This window comes from Stegodyphus dumicola, chromosome 5 (assembly GCF_044657685.1).
Source record: "Stegodyphus dumicola isolate Sdum_Otavi_A_Nest chromosome 5, ASM4465768v1".
NCBI lineage: Eukaryota > Metazoa > Arthropoda > Arachnida > Araneae > Eresidae > Stegodyphus > Stegodyphus dumicola.
In genome coordinates this window covers 132,883,639-132,900,601 of record NC_140772.1, presented here as the reverse complement: position 1 = coordinate 132,900,601, position 16,963 = coordinate 132,883,639, and positions in this window count along the sequence as shown.

Genomic DNA, 16,963 nt, shown 5'->3' with positions numbered 1-16,963 from the left:
TTGATGAACAGTACTGTGTCCAGTTCTGAAGCCGAACTGTCCACTATTTAAGATATTTTTATCTTGAAGGTGCTTTGTAAGTCTTCTTTGTATGACCCTTTCGAAAACTTTGCCCAACCCAGGAAGCAGACTAATTGGACGGTATGAGTTAAGCTCTCTTGGATTTTTCCCGGGTTTAAGGAAAGTAACAATATTTGCATGTTTCCACTGCTGTGGAAAATAGTTTAACCTGAGACACGCATTTATGTGTGTATTGTGTGTATTGTGTATTTAATTATGGCAAAGCACACTAGGGCTATCTGCCTAAGGGGAGGGATGCCTTTCGTGGAGGACTTTCTAAGGGAAACTGGCTCGTATACACGTTACACATGGGGAAAACCACGAAAACGCCCATGCAGCCAGCCCGTTCGCGGGATTCGAACCTCGGACCGAACTACCAGTGTTCAGCGACTTTACCGCTCGGCCGCTGGTGGGCCTACACGCATTTATGATATTAGTTGTTAGGACAATGTAGCTTTTAGGCAGAATTTTTAGAATTTTATTTGAAATCCCGTCGAAACCCGGAGCTTTTCTGATTTTTAGATTTTTTGATTATGTCATAAATTTCATTAGGTGAGATGGGATTAATATGCTCATTACCAATGCGGTCCGAAAGGTGAATATTAAAATTATAAACATCCTCTTCTATTTCCTCATTGTAATAATTGTTGTTAGTAAAAGTATTTTACAGATGGGCGGCAAGAGCTTCTGCAATATCTTTTTCAGAGTAGGCGATGCCATAATTAGTGTTAATAGGACCAATATTATAGTCTTGATTTTTATGGAGTGTTTTTGCAATTTTCCAGACACAGTCCATGGAATCAAGGAGATCATCCCAAGAATTTGACCTATATTCAGAGATAGCTTCTTGAATTTCACGGATTTTTCTATTTAATTCGTTTTTAATAGTAGGATCAGCCGTCCTTCTCCATTGCTTGGCAGTCCTATTTTTGTCTTTAATTTTATCAATTAAGTAGTCAGGTAATTTGGGCTTCTGATATTCTTTAAAAGTAGTAGAATTGATAATAGCAGTGTTAATTCTTCTGTTGATTTTAGTGATTTGTTCTTCGATGTGTGAAATATCAGCTAAAACCGGATGTGCAGGTAGTGTTTCAAGGATTTCCTTAAATTTAGTCCAGTTAGTGATGCTTTTGAGAGGGAGTGACCTTTCATATCCATAAAATGTGAAATTGACTGGAAGGTGATCTGAACTCATTTCATTATTCACTTTAAGATATGGAATTTGAAGAATATTTTTCGTAATGACAATGTCAAGAACATCAGCTGTACCTGTATGGTGGTAACGGGTAGGGTCAGTAGGGCCATAAATTCTGAGATCGTTATTTAGTGCGAAATTATAGAGTATGTTACCATTAGTGTTCCTGATTCTTGAGTTCCATGAATTATGTTTGGCATTAAGGTCGCCGGCTATGACAACCGGAAAAGCGATGTTGCTAAAGCTGATGAGATCGTGACCACTGATGGTGTTCCTTGGTGGATTGTTGGCAAAGATAAAAACCACTGGTTCGTTGGTACGAGAGTGCACATTGATATCTGTGTGTTCGATGCTGGTATTGCCGCTGAGGATAAATGGAGTGGAGCGAAGATAATTTTTAACAAGAATCAAAGTCCCGCCTCCTCTATTATGAGAGCGGTCAGAACGATAAGTTCTAAATCCTTGTATTTTAAATTTGTCACATGCTCTAAGATGAGTTTCGTTAGCGAGAAAAATATCAATATCATGACGATTAATGTAATTAAGTATCTCGGTATTTTTATTTTTTATACCATTTGCGTTAAAATATGCGACATTTAAACTACTCGAGGCAGTGATATGATAACTACTAACATTAATATAAGGATTAGAATTCATAGTTCATATTGCTTAAGAGTTCAAATGCTTCAAATCCGATTTGGATTTTGTCAATTAGTGATTTTGCTGTCATAAATTTCTGGAAAAGTAATTTGCCTTGGTTGAATAAGTTTTTTAACCGTAATAAGAATCCGGGGGCGGAGTTTTGTTCTTCTCCTGAACTTTCTGTGTTCCGATTGGTTTGACTTGTATTATTTTCGTTGTTATTATTTTCAACATTTTGGGTTTGATTTTGAGTAGGAAGCGGCGGAAAATTTCCTAAGTCCCTTGGAGGTGGGGGTGGGTTATTTCTTCTGGTATTACGATTTTCTTCTCTTGATTTCTGCTGGGCTATCTTCTCTTTTATATTATCAGGGTGCATTACACACCCACGATAAGAACTTATATGCGGACCTCCGCAAAGGGCACAGTACCAGGTAGATTTTTGTCTTTAGTACAAGTATACGTAGCATGATTTTGGCCGCATTTTAGGCAGCGCGTTTTATGCTTGCAGTGCGTTTTACTATGACCGTACCTTTGACAGTTGTGACAGTGTGTCGGACCTGGCGTAGATTTGAAGCTAACAACTTTAATTCCTAAATCTAGGATATGTGTAATTTTATAAATATTTTTCTTTTTACTTCCACTAAGAAGGTGGGCATTTTGACAATTTCGCCATTAATTTTCTTGGTGAACTGCTTAACAGCTTTAACTGGGATTCCTTTTTCAGTTAACTCTTCAAATATGTCTTCTGTTTTAGTGTGTGCTGGGAGTTTTTTTAATCACAGCGCGTATGGGCTTTTCAGTTGGCAGAGGAAATGTGTGATACGGAATAGTTTTATCATCTAAGAGTTTAGTGATTAATTTGTAATCATCTGAACTTTTAACTTTGATGTGTATATCAGTGCCTTTAAAGTTGCATTCCATTTGGGAAGTTAGTTTTTTAATTTCATCGCGGAGTTTTTTCCAATCGTTTACGTCCGAAATGATTATAGGAGGTATTCTATTAGCGGTTTTTCTGGGTTTAACGAATCCTTCGCTATCTTGAGAGTTCTGAGAACTGATGACTTGAACATCCATATCGTCTTCGTTAGGGAGAGCGGAATATTTATTTTTAACAGATGTGGTTGAATGATTGCTATCTTCGCTAAGATTGCGTTTGTGGGTTTTTTTTGGGATAGATCCATTCCTCTTTCTGTTTATCAGCAGTAGCCTTCTGAATATTATCGGGAGGTATTATTATGCTTTGCATATTTTGAGAATCAGTTGGTTTACTAGTACTAGGCTTACTAACAGAAGATTCATTATCAATGGGAAAATTTTCATTAAGTTCATCAACATTTTTGAACATTTTCATGCCTAAGTTAAGGACTTCAGTGAGTTTACAAATTTCATCAAGAATATCAGGAGCAACAGTAACCTTTTCATTTAGAATTTGATTACGATGCGTATTTAAGTTAATCCATAACTTATACTTATCCTCCGGAGTGCCATTATCAATAATATCATGAATTAAATCCCTATTCCTAAGAAAATCTAAATCCATAACAAAAACCTAAACTTTACGAGATCCTTAACGTAACTCGAAGCAAGGCATTGGTCATCAAAAGAAAACAATCGCTAGAACAAAGCTTGAAAATGCTTACCAAGAATCCGGATGCGTGAAAGACAACCAGATCGAAGCAAATCCAAACCAAAAAAGCGTGACATTTAAGAAAAAGCAGCAGCCATAAGCGGTTACAGAGTTCATATATATAACTTTATAACAGATCATGGTTTAACAAATCATAAACAAGACACAATAAATAACCAATCAAAAGTAACATACAGAATGAGATTTAAGTTTCAGAATAACTCGGACCTGGCTGAAAGCTAATGAATGTATCGGACGTGACAGAAAGCTATACTTCCTTTTAACCAGTAAGAATGCGATTACAAATATCTCAACACTCCCCCTTAATCGCATGTTATACGAAACATAAAAGAATTACACAATTTTTAAACAGCTCAATGATAACAGTTCATAGAATTTTGTTTTGGACAAAGCCTTAGTTAACATATCTGCAATTTGTAAACCTGATTGTACATATGCAATTCTAATAATATTTTCCTTAACAGTCTTACGAGTGAACTTTAATTTTATATCTATATGTTTCAACCTACCTGAAAAGTTTTCATTAACAATACTTTTGATACATGACTCGTTATCCTCAAAAATATAAACATTTTTAACACTGGAAATTTCATTTACTACATTTTTTATCCATAAAACATCTTGAATACCTTTTCATAAAGCAATTATTTCAGCATTAGGTATTATTTGCCAGTAACCTCAGATTCTCCAACTGTGGGCGTTGTAGTGAGAAGTCCTTTAGTGAGTTTTCGAGCCGAATGAACGTGAATATGACTAAGGGGGTTATGCTTAAATGTTGTAATAATTTGTGGAATCATTTGTGTGGAACGAATTTTATAAGAGTATAAACAAGCTGAGAAAGCAAATCTAAATTATTGTTAGATCAGAGCCAAAATTTCTGTATATGAAACATCGAAATGGTAACTATGAGCATTATTTTACGTGTTAAGCAGAATCAAAGCAGCAGACATAAGACAAGGACATTTTATTCTGAAGCCACAGCTCTGCCTAAAAAAATAGGCAAAGCAGTTTCATTAAAAATAGAACGAAAGAGATCTCATGAAATGACGTAGCTAAATTGTAATTTTAAAACACATAAATTACATGAGTATATGAGGAAACTAGTGAGTAACAAATTGGTTAAATAATTTTTATCATAATAATTAAATCTCAATACAAAATCCGAAGTGTTTGACAGCCCAACCTGCACAAGTTTCCTACAAGACAAACTCATTTTCGTGAAAATATACCGTTTTGTAACATCTTTTAGTTGTACTTTTCTATTGTGGGAGCGCGATCAAGAAAACGAAAACGATTAAAGTTGCCATAGAAAGTTAAAGTTGATTAAAGTCGCAGACGACTTTTTTATTTTTAGTCCAAAGGGGCAATTTGCTCTGAAGGACTATTAATTTCGTTTTGGCATTTTGCGTTGGTTCACTATAAATGTTGGTTTACTTTTCGCATCGTTGCCACCAAATATTATCGCCTTGGCTTAAAGAAATTAAGTAATGAAGAATCTTCATAAATGTATGTTTGTTTCTCGCATTTGGATAAAACAACGGTACCTAGAGCCATCCAATTTTGAATAACTTAATGTTCTACGGAATATGGAAGCCCAGACTTGGAATTTGAAATTTGTTTTATGATCGATTTCATATTTTATAACACTAACGGATTTATGATTAACAATCTGAATGATTTCAAAGCGAGCAAAGGCAATACTTTATGAAAAAAAAAAATATATCTCCAGCGCACGAGTCTGTATATCGGAAATTCTAAAGCTTTACCCATTTAAAACTTATTTTGTGATATTGCTGTTGAATTAAATTTTATGATTTAAGTGCGAAGAACATGATATTTAATAAATAAAGGTAACACATTAAAGGTTAAAGGGATGCCCCTTTGGGCGTAATGCAAAACCTGAAAGCTTTCAGATTGTAAGTAAAATGAATTTATTTTAAAATACTGTCCATAAAAATTCTTGTAACAAGCGCCTATAATCAGCAACAGAAAGTTTTATTAACCAAAGGGGCAATTTTCCCAGAAGAACTATTAATTTCGTTTGGGCATTTTGCGTTGATTCGCTATAAATGTCAGTTCCCTTTTCAAATCGTTGCCACAAGTAATAGAGCCCTTCATTACAGTTAAAGAAATTAAATAATGAAGAATCTGCATGAATGCATGTATATTTCTTGCACTAAAAAAGCAACGGTACACAAAGTCATCGAATTTTAAATAACGCACGTTTCCACCCGAATATAGAAATATGGAAGCCCAAATTTGGAATTTTATTTTATTATGTATTTCATAGTTCGTAAAACTTTAACGAATTTTTGATTAACAAACTCAACGATTTCAAAGCGAGTAATGGCAACACTTTACGAAAAAAAATCATATCAGTCTATTTCCTAATTTCTCCGGTTTAATTTCTTCGATGACCAGTCTCAAACGCTGAAAAATGTTTTTTCTCCAGCGTACGAGACTGTGCATCGGAGAAATTAACCCGGAGAAATTAGAAAGTGGACTAAAATGATATTGCACGACATTTTACTGTCTTTGTTCCCCAGATATTGATTTATTTATAAATTATAAAAGCGCATTGCTCATCAAAGTAAAAATATCTGTCATATAAATATTTTGCCTAAAGTGTTTGAGAAAAACACTTAGGAAGAAACGTGTGATTTTATCAAATGTGTAATATACAGTATATGTTATACAGTTGTACTTTTTTATAACAGATATAAATATTGTAGCTTAAATAGTATGTGATTTTTATTTTCCGTAGGAATTAGTAATATTTTTACAGTTATTAAAATATATAAAAAGACTTTTGCCCGCGCGTGCGTGCAGAAGTGAGCTCTACGTTTTAGTCGCTAAAAGCGCTGTATTAAAGTGAAAAGTGCATAATTTTTATATAAACGAAAATATCTTGTCGAGAACTTCAGTTTGGTGTCAACTACTCGTGACTACGCCGAACAGTTCTAGAGATATGGTTTAATATAATGTTATTTCCATTGTCTTCGCGATTACCATTGTAAAAGGAATTGGGGAGTGATCCGCTCAGTGAAGTGCCGCTCAGAGGCGAATTTATATTAAAGGATTTCTCGGCACCTTTTAGCCATCCAACTTCAATCTACATACCAACAGTAAGCTGGTACCTTCCGCTTGCTTCCGTTACAAGTCTCAACCTTGTAGTCTGATCGTGAGTGCTTTTTATATGTTTTTATAAAGTGTCTCTACAAGTGCCACTTTCACGTTTAATTTTTTAATATCTCTTGTTCTACTGGGAGTGTTGCAGCGTTTTAACAGTAAAAAGGTAGGGCACTCTATTATCTACATTTTGATGTGCATTTTAAATTTTTAGCTACTATAGTTTTAATTTTATGGGATTGCTCTAGTACAACTTCCCATGTGCTACTGTTTATTTACAGAGCTTAGAATTACTACTGTTTATTTACAGAGCTTAGAATTAGAGCTTTTAATGTAGCACGTCATGTCCATTTTCTGAATACAGTGTTTTTCTCATCAATAAGCACTTTTCCTGTAGCACATTCACTGCTAATTTTTGGACTGTTTATTTATTTATTTATTTAGTTATTATTATTATTATTATTTCTCTTCTTTTAATTTTTGCAATTCTTGTTTTTACGATCTCTGAACTTTTATTTTTTTTAAGCATAGTGCTTATAAAAGCGCATAAGCATAAATTATAAATGTTTGTTGTTGTTTTTATTTTGTTGTTGCAACTAATATTGCACAATTTTCTTTTTCGATTTAACTTTATGATAGTTACTACCAACATATAACTACTGTAATCATCATTCATTATTGTGTGTCAATTTTCTTTGGTTTCTTACATAACTGAAGTGTATTCTGTGTATATGTAAAGTAACTTAAATTATGTGCAATTCGGATAACAGCGCTCTGTTATTTTCGCTGGTCTTGTGATATTTTCGCAACAGAAGCACATTTCAGCTATCATTGTTAAATATTTTGGTACCTAGTTTCATAGCTTTTTGTGTATTAATTTATTTTTACCCCCTTTATTTTTGGTATTAATTTATTTGATGTATGTATGTATATAAGCATATCACTTACTATTGTTAGTTTCTCAGTATTAAAATTACTGCAGTAATAAGCTCTTACAATAGTTGTTTAGTTCGTATAATTGCTGCAGTCGGCTCTCACTACAGCTTTCATATCAGTAGTACCAGTACTTACCAGCAGCCATATTTGATCACAGCACTTAATACATTCAGCTTCAGGTTTCTTGATTATGGAGTTTCGCTTTTGCTACAACTGTGTACTAAGCAGTGCTCTTTTCCCAACTTTAATGGGGACACTCGATACCTCTTCTACTTCAGGCAAAGATGTTACTAACTCGATTACTCCCGACAATCCATCGTCTAAGGCCTCAAGACTGGAGATCTGGATTTAGCCTCACAGCAAGAGATCCCTATAGCTAACCAAGAGGGGCAAATTCTGGAACTAACAAGACATTTACATTTTAAACGACAGTCCTCAGCATAGGTAGCAGCAACTTCACCAGCATAGCAAGCACAGGGCAAGCAGCAGCAGGAAGAAGCAGCAGCAAATGAAGGCTTTACCGTTGTAGTTAATAGACGCAGAAGATTAAAACATGTTTCTCCAGATACAAAGCTTCCTGACCACGTACTCCTTATTAGGACACGAGTCGAAGAAAACGAGTAAAGACATGCGACATGCGACGGAGGACGTGGGCACCACCCCTCTATCAATACGGTTAATCGGTATAGCGCCACGTCCACCTTTATCTAGATAACCATACGTGTTCATTGTGCTAATATACTAATATATAAACATACATACAAATTTGGTACTTCATACAGTGGCGTTAAAGCTAATTAATGTTAGACACTGGATAATACATTGCCAGACGAGTAAAGAGTAACGAGTAAAGACACGAGTCGCACTACTGAAAGTGTTCAGAAGCAGCTAGTGAGTAGTATTAAGCCTTACAAAGTGGGGATTAACGTCGTCCAAGTAAGGCCTAAGCGCTTGCAGGAACTACTCCTCAGGTGTAGAGAGAAGACAGACCTAGACAAACTCAGGACCGCCATCAATGAAATTTTGGAATTAGATAACTCATTAAGTGTAAGAGTGCCCAGACCACCTAGGCGTACCATAATAGTCTTTAGAGTGCCACAGGACAGTACAGCTACAGACATCACAGAGGCTTTCTCCAACGTGTTCCCAAGTAACACGAAAGAGTTTATTTTCCCTATTCGTTCCTACCCAAAGGAGGACAACACCTGCCATTGGCTAGTGGGTGTTGCAAGGGAACAGGCCAAAGAGCTATTAGAAAAGAAAAGAGTCTACATTGGACTTTGCACCTGCAATTTCAAAGAATATCTCCAAGTGAAACGGTGTTACAACTGTCAAGAATTTAGGCACTTTAGACGTTACTTACGTAAGTCGGATACAGCCTGCTCCAAGTGTGGTAGAGGTCACCTGATAGAAAAGTGTGACTCAGTTACCATGAACGGTGTCAACTGCAACCTAGCGAACGAGAAGTCAAGTAGCACCTTCGACACACAACATCCAGCAAGCGCATCGATATGTCCATGTTACAGAAAGTTAAATTTTAAGACCAAGGGGCCCTAAAAAAGGGTGAAACATGTGTAAATGAGTTACAGGATGCAGATGGCTTTGTTCAACCTAGACTAAATACTAACGAAAGTATAAATACTGTAAATGAAATTAATATACAGGGTGAGCCTTAAGTTATGGAAGTTCGTCCACCTAAAATTGAACCAGTCATGGTTAAACCGATTGCTAAATTTTCAGTTAAAATATTAAAAAATGAAACCAAACCACATATTGCCGTCAAAATTAATGGTGAATTTTTGAAAATCTTCCTTAAAAAGAAAGAAAATATTAGACAGATAACCAGATATGGTAAAACCGGCATAAGTAACACCTGAATCCAAAGTTGATTTTTTGTTTACACTATTAACAGAAGTAGAATTAGATACACTGGTATTATCATTACGATTTTTGACATTCAGATTTTTATACATTTTCGGGAAATTTGGAATAAAGTAGTTAAACTCGTACATTTCTTTTTAAAACATTCTTTCAGAAATAAAACCTCAGGCAATCCGAGAATTTTAAATGAAACGTACACAATTTGGTGATTAGCTTATTTGAGAGCTCACGAGTTGCCACTAATGTTGGTAAATATATGTGAAGCCAAAAATATCTCATCTTCTTGAGAGTATGGCCCAAGGAAGCTAAAATATTGGACACTTCTGGATTAAAGCTTCAAAGAAAAACCAGCCTGCATGATATAACTGTTGAAAGTCCACATTCAAGCGAGTATCTGAGTATTTCCGTTTCTTTTCTTTTTTATTTTTTTTTTGTCACCGTAAATATGCAGTCTCGTGTATTATTGGAGCAGGTGGAAAATGAAATGGTCCTTCTTTTTACTTATAGTGGGAGGACCTATTAACGACGGACGGGAAAGGATCTTCGGGAAGGTAAAAATGTGTAGAAAATTTTCTAGAACAACTATAGTGGTAATTAATACGCTAGGTTTAGAACACGTTTTCATATTTGAAAAAGCAAGCCTAAACGTTTATTTAAATTACTTAAATTAAGGAAAACTTCCTGTGGGGCTTTAGAAAAGCGCTCAATGAAGCATCAATGAATGCGTCCTTAGATAAGGATTTTAGAACTTCTTTAAAATTCTATCAATTTTACTTCAAATGCACAGTTAACAACAGACACCATTTCAATAATATTTCCGAAGTAAATCCTAAGATATTTTGCGGAGAACAGCAGCGTGAAAAAAACAAGACACTGAAAATAACATAACTTCTATTTATTCGAAAGACACCGCTCTGCCTAAATTACGCAGAGCAGTTTGTTTTAACAATTTCCGATATTTACCAGTTCAGTTGTGAAAGGTTCCAGTTTTAAAATATATGAAGCGCAATAGTGTACAAAAAAACTAGTGACTAACAAAGTTGTTGAAATTCCTTTCAGAAATATTCTAATCTGAAACTCTAATTTTAAAAATACATGACACCATCGAATTGAAACCTGTTGTCATGACAGATATATATCAAAAGTAGATTGAAATGTTTTGGAATCCGAAGAACTAAATTTCAGAAATATTTGACAATCCAACCTATATAATTTGCATTCATTTTCAAAAGTAAGTAAATTGTTAGAGTTTCTTGAAAATTTAACACAGATAAATGCTCATATTGATCAATAGCAATGATCGAGAATATCAAACATTTGTTAAGAAACAGAAAGAAGTACTTGTGAGATTTCCTGAGACCAAATCACAATTATAACCTTTTAACATTAATCTCTATAAATTTGACATAATTTACGTGTTTCAAACAGGAATAGAAAATTGATTCTGATATTCAAAAATTGATCACAGTTTTGTTATAAGACTTTTTTCTTGAATTTAATTTTTTAATCAAAATGTGTAATCGATGTGCGCACTGATTTAATGCCGGAAAATCTCTTAATTATACATCTTATCATCTCTTAATCATCATTATACAAGCTGCAATTAAAGTAAAACATAATTATGAAAATAAAATATTCTAATGACAATTAGATGCCAAGTCATATCAATAATCAAATCCCTATCTTCAAATCTTTCAATAAGATTTATATCGCAGCTTGTAGATTTTGGAAGAAGTTACTCATGTTCCTTTTTAATGAACTTTTAATAGTTTTATTTCCTTTTTGATAGTTTTACATTTTGATACAAAACTATTAAACTGTTTAAATTTCTGGAAATCTTTGCCATAATAATTAATGTCAGATTAATGCTAATTAACTGAAGGGAAAATGTATTCTTCTGCCACGTAAGATTGTTACAACGGTTGTCTACTTCCAGACAATTGGCTTATGGGTTTAGAGGTTTTTTTGTACTACGAAATGCTAATTATGAAACGAGATTCAACTTGGACTCTACTATGTTGGTATTATCAACTCGGAAATCGCATTCGCTTTGTTAGTCTGAAATAGCACAAACAATATTGGAACCTAATTTAAAAACTGCGCTCGCTTGAATTGGTTAAAATTTATTACAAACCTGAACTATCTGTAAACACCCATCCTATGAACTAACATTCAAAATTACCTAAATGTTTGAAAAATTAGTCCCATTAAAATTTATTTAACTTGTAAAGATTATATTAATTTTATTAACAGTTAAATTTTGAGTTAAACTTCATTTCCTATCGCTTCTTAATTTCAACTTACCACTTCCGGCCAGAAGGTAGTTTTAGAATCACGTTTGAATGCAAATTGAGAAAGAGCGGTATTTAACCGCGAAGTTCTACTGTCTTAATCCAGAGAGAACCAGAGATTCTGGCTAGCACGCGTCCGCCTTTTTGGGCTACTCTCTCTTAAGCTATTATTACGCTGGGCCGTACTTTAGGCCCTTAATAGCTTCGCAGTCAATTAGCGTTAAGGGGCCAACTTTGTTAGAATCTTGATAGCTTCGGCTATATCTTTTTAGTTAAGGTTAGTTAAGTTTTAATTCTTAGTTTCTTCAAGTTCAAGCCTCAGTGTCGGCTTTATTATAAAACTCCAAGACGGTGTTCTGTTAAATCTTATTTGAATAATAAAGGGTCTTTTAACCCTTTCCAAGTTTTATTTACAGTGTAACGAACTCAAGCGATTATTCGCTTACTATTTCTTAAGATTCGTCACATTCAACTTAATATACACAGTAGAGAATCTTACAAACTTCAAACACAAAGCAAGTTTGGTGAAAATCTAAATTAAGGTTTATTAACCCATTCTTCTGGTTTATAACTGAAAATACAACACAAATATAAAAAGGAAACTTGTTGTAATAAAACTAGTATGACAAGGAAAAGTCTGCTTCACTTTTGTAGTTTTATTTAAATATTTATAAATATAAAGTTGAATTAAAATTTAAATACCCGATAGGTCTACGCGACTCTTACGTAGCTTGCCAGTAGCACAGACACTATCTAATTTTTTCTGAGTTGAATCTAGCAGGAGCTACCCTTTTATTGAGGCAGTGGCCAACACCCCACTAATTGAGCTAAATTATACCTATGAGCTGTGCCACATTGAGTTTACTTTTGTATAACTTTCTGATTTGAGCAAAAAATGATGGCAATGAAGCATGGCCTACATAAATATGTAAGTGTTAGTGAAACATATAAAAAGGTGTCGCAAACTTCCCAAATGTGAAATTCTTTTATTTGCTTCCGAAGCTCGAAATTAGTTTTAATATTGGAATCCAAGCTTGCGGCTGGAAATAAACGGATGTTTTTTGTTTTTTTAAAAAGCTCAAGGACTTAAATCAGTCTCGATATGCTTGGAAGAAATTTTTATCTACATGACGAGATTTACGTCTTTAATTTGCTAAAAGAATGCTTAGGTTTATTCGTCAACAAATGAACCGACCGCCTTCTAACAGACTTCCCTCGCAGGCAATCGAAATAAACATTCTATTTGGAATCCAGTTCTTTGAAAAAGCAGTGGGTCTCACAATATGGACTTTGACAAATATCTAAATATGTATATACATGATGAGATTTGTTTAACTATTCAGCACAATTTTTGTTATCAAAGTAAAGTTTGGTTAGAGTTAAGGTAAGTAGAGTTTTTCTGTGATTCAAAGTTAAATACTAAATATATATAATATAAAGTTAAATAATAAATATTAAAATTTGATCACATTTAAGGGTCAAACTAGGGTAGAAAGATTTTGAAATACATTAACCCCGTAAATTTAATCAATATAACTTATAAATATATTTAAAAAAATCCAGTTCTAATGCTTCGTTGTTAAATCTAATGCTTATTACGTCTTTCCGCGCCATGACTTTAATACGCTATTAATAATTTAAAAATAGAATTGTTCGTGATTTTCTAAAACTCACTGATAGTTTTATATTTGCATGGCTGAGGTAATTCGTATTTTCAGACTGTCTTTCACCAAGCCGATTTCAAAGAGGAATATTTTCTATACATTAAGCATTCTTAAGGGATTCACATGGATCTACTATATATTCACATGAATCTACTTAATGGATACGCATTCTGGTACAAAGGACAAACCAAGACCACATTAGCCTAAAACTCATATTATGTAAAATAAAATGAAACATTTACAGAATTCGACTTTTAATAACGATCAAGTAAACGTACTAGAATTTTAAAATATTTTATTTTGAGCCGCTTTCTGTCGTCGAGATAGGAAAGCCGGTTGCGATAGCTTTGGAATCGTGTTCAAATCTTTTTCAAGACAAACAGAAGCTCTATTATAGCCAGTAAATTGAAGAAGGCGAGGATGTTCGTTAAGTGTACAGTGTATTTGTGACAATGCACTTAAACTTCTGTCGGTTTGTTTGGTTTGGTTCAGTTGACTAGGCTATCTGCCTAAGGAAGGGATGCTCTCTTGTATGACTCTCCAAAGAAACTTGTACGTATACACGTTACACATACGGTAATAAAAACTCACGCAGCCAGCCCATTCGCCATTAAACGAAGCCATGCCGGAGCTAACAGTGTTCAGCAATTTTATCTCTAGCCCGCTGAGGGGCATGAGTTATTATCGAGTCGAAAATATTCTAGAGAGTGTTAGAATAGGAGAGAGGCTGGAAAGCCTTTGAATTCGTCCTCTGAGACGTTCTTCAGCAGAACTAGAGAGAAACTTCCCCTTTATTATAGCCAGTAAAAATTCGCCCCTTCATGTGCTGCTTCAGCAATATTCTCGGTAATGAGACTGCTAAATGACGTTTACCTCGACTCTACTCTTCGGAAGCTTAAGTACCAAACTGGTTGGTAGATAAGCATCTTTTGAAATTTTTCAAAACATGAAAAAAAAAATTCTTAAGATGACTACGTAAAATTCCTTTTTATTTTCAGCATGAATTTAAGCAATTATTTGGGTCACTATTTCATCCAACTGCAAAAAAAGTTTTTAAGAAAAATAAAAACAGCTTAGATGGAAGTTCTATCGCTATCAAAACTTCTCGAAGCATCTGCGGCTAAACTGACCTAAGAGAATATGAAATTATGAATAATTTGATAGAAGGTTTCATTGCGTTCATTATCAGTCTCATTTGGAACGCAGGAGTAGCATTTTATGAATTGAGTTGCTGTAGTTAAAGCTCTAGATTCATCTCATTCTAAAAACCTCTTTAAAATATATTGAAGTGTACACCATAAGAACGGAATTTTATCAATTTTATCGAGACAGAATCTATAAATTTTGTCTGGAGCAATTTTATCGAGAAATTGCTTCAGGATATTTCTCAAATTTTAAGACAATTCCTGACATTTGGCGTATATGATGTTTTTCGGTGTTACCAAATAAATTCATAATTTTCAGATATATTTCTCGTTATTTTTTAATTTCCATCATAAATGCTACCTTTATGTGTAAATATATTTAAAACATATTATTAAATTTACGGAGGTAATATATTTCCAAGTTTGTCTGCTCTTGAACCGTAACGATCAATATTTGCCTTAACTTTGGATCACAAATTTATGTTGAATTTTCAAATAAACTCCACATTCTTGTACATATTTAGACACTTGTACATGTCCATACTGTGCGAGTCATTATTTTCTAGAAGAACGTGAGTCTAAGTAGAGCGAATAACTTCGATTGCCTGCGTGGAAAGAGTTACGAAAGGGATATCTGCCCATTGTTCCCGAAGGAAAACTAAGATATCCTTTTCCAAAAAGAACACTTATATTTTATTCTCCAAATGAACAGGTGACCTTCGAAGAGATTTCACTCGCAAGTAATCAAAGTAATCCTTCTACTTAGACTCAATGTTCAAAATAATGAGTCGGAGATATACAAATGTCTACATACGCATAAAATAATCGAGTTCATTTAAAAATGGCTTTGAGCCCACTTCCTTCTGAGTTTGATTTCCGTCAAAAACGAACATGAGTAAGGCATCTGAAAATTTACATCTTATTCAAAGTTTTCAAATCTTTGATTAAGAGTACAATTAGAGATATAAAACTTAATTAAAGATTTGAAGCTACAGATTTGATTATTTGTATGACTTATCATTAAAGTCGTTATTAGAATATTTAATTTTCATAATAATACTTTATTTTTAGCGTGTATAATTATGATTGAAATTTTAATGTTTTTTTAGCATTAAATCGGTGAGCACATTGATTATAGTCATGTTGTTTAGAAAAATATAATTTAAGAAAAAAAAAAAACTTTGTAAGAAAAGGCAGATCAATTATCTCACAGTATGAGTGAGTTTTCCTTACCAATTGGAGTCATGTCAATTATGTCAGACTTGTAGATATTAATATTAAAATATGAAAACTGAAACTCGTGCAGAAAATCTCACAAATACTTCGTCTTTCTTTCGAAGAAAATGCATGATATTCTCATTTACCAATTCATTTACAATTGATCAGTTTCAACATTTATCCCTAATAACTTTGAAAGAAACTCTGTGGTAACCCTTTACTAAATTTTAAACAGATGAATGAAGCTTGTACAGGTTGCGTTGTCAAATACTTCGGAAATTGTGTTTCTTAAAGTTTTAAAATATTTCATATTTTTAGTGAAATGCGTCTGACACTGAAGCAGCTTTCCATTCGATGATGCTGTCGATATTTAAAATTATATTCAGAGTTTGTGACTGTAATAAAATTTAAAAGCAACGTGTCTCTCACTAGTTTTCTCATACACTCCTGCGCTTTATGTGCGTTACAATTAAAGCAATTCCAAATTCTGGTTTAGAATGTGTGTTTTGGCGTTTGATTCAGATGTTTGATTATTTTCTGATTAGATCTTATTACGTCTGCAAGAAGTGCTAATAATTAAATAATAAAGCTATGGAGATTTTTTGTCATTAGTTGGTATAGAAGTAAATAAAATGCTTGCAAAAGTGAATAAAATACTCCTTATAGTTACCATTTCGACGTTTCATATACAGACATTTTGGTTGACACCTAATAATAATTTAGATTTGCTCTCTGAGTGTAATGTTTATTTATACTTTTATAAGGTATGTCTTCACAAAATTATTACAATACAACATAAAGCATTTAAGCTCCCCCTTAATCGTGTTCACGTTCATTCGGCTCGAGAACTCAGTAAGAGACTTCTCACCACAACACTTATAGTTGGATAGTTTTAGGTTACTGGAAAGGTCTACCTAAATATTAGAAACCCAGTATAAGAGCATGTGTGAAATTGGTATGTCTACATTCAGTTTTCCAATTTTTAACTATTGTCAATTTTGACCTTTCTATTCACTTTTTGAATATTTGATTTGGAGTGAAACAATATTTAAGGTAGTAAGTGCTTCGAAATTTATAATCCTTGATCTCTTAGTATTTAAGTAGGAAAGTTCTCAACGCAAGACCCTTTGTAGAAGTATTTCACGTTACAGGGA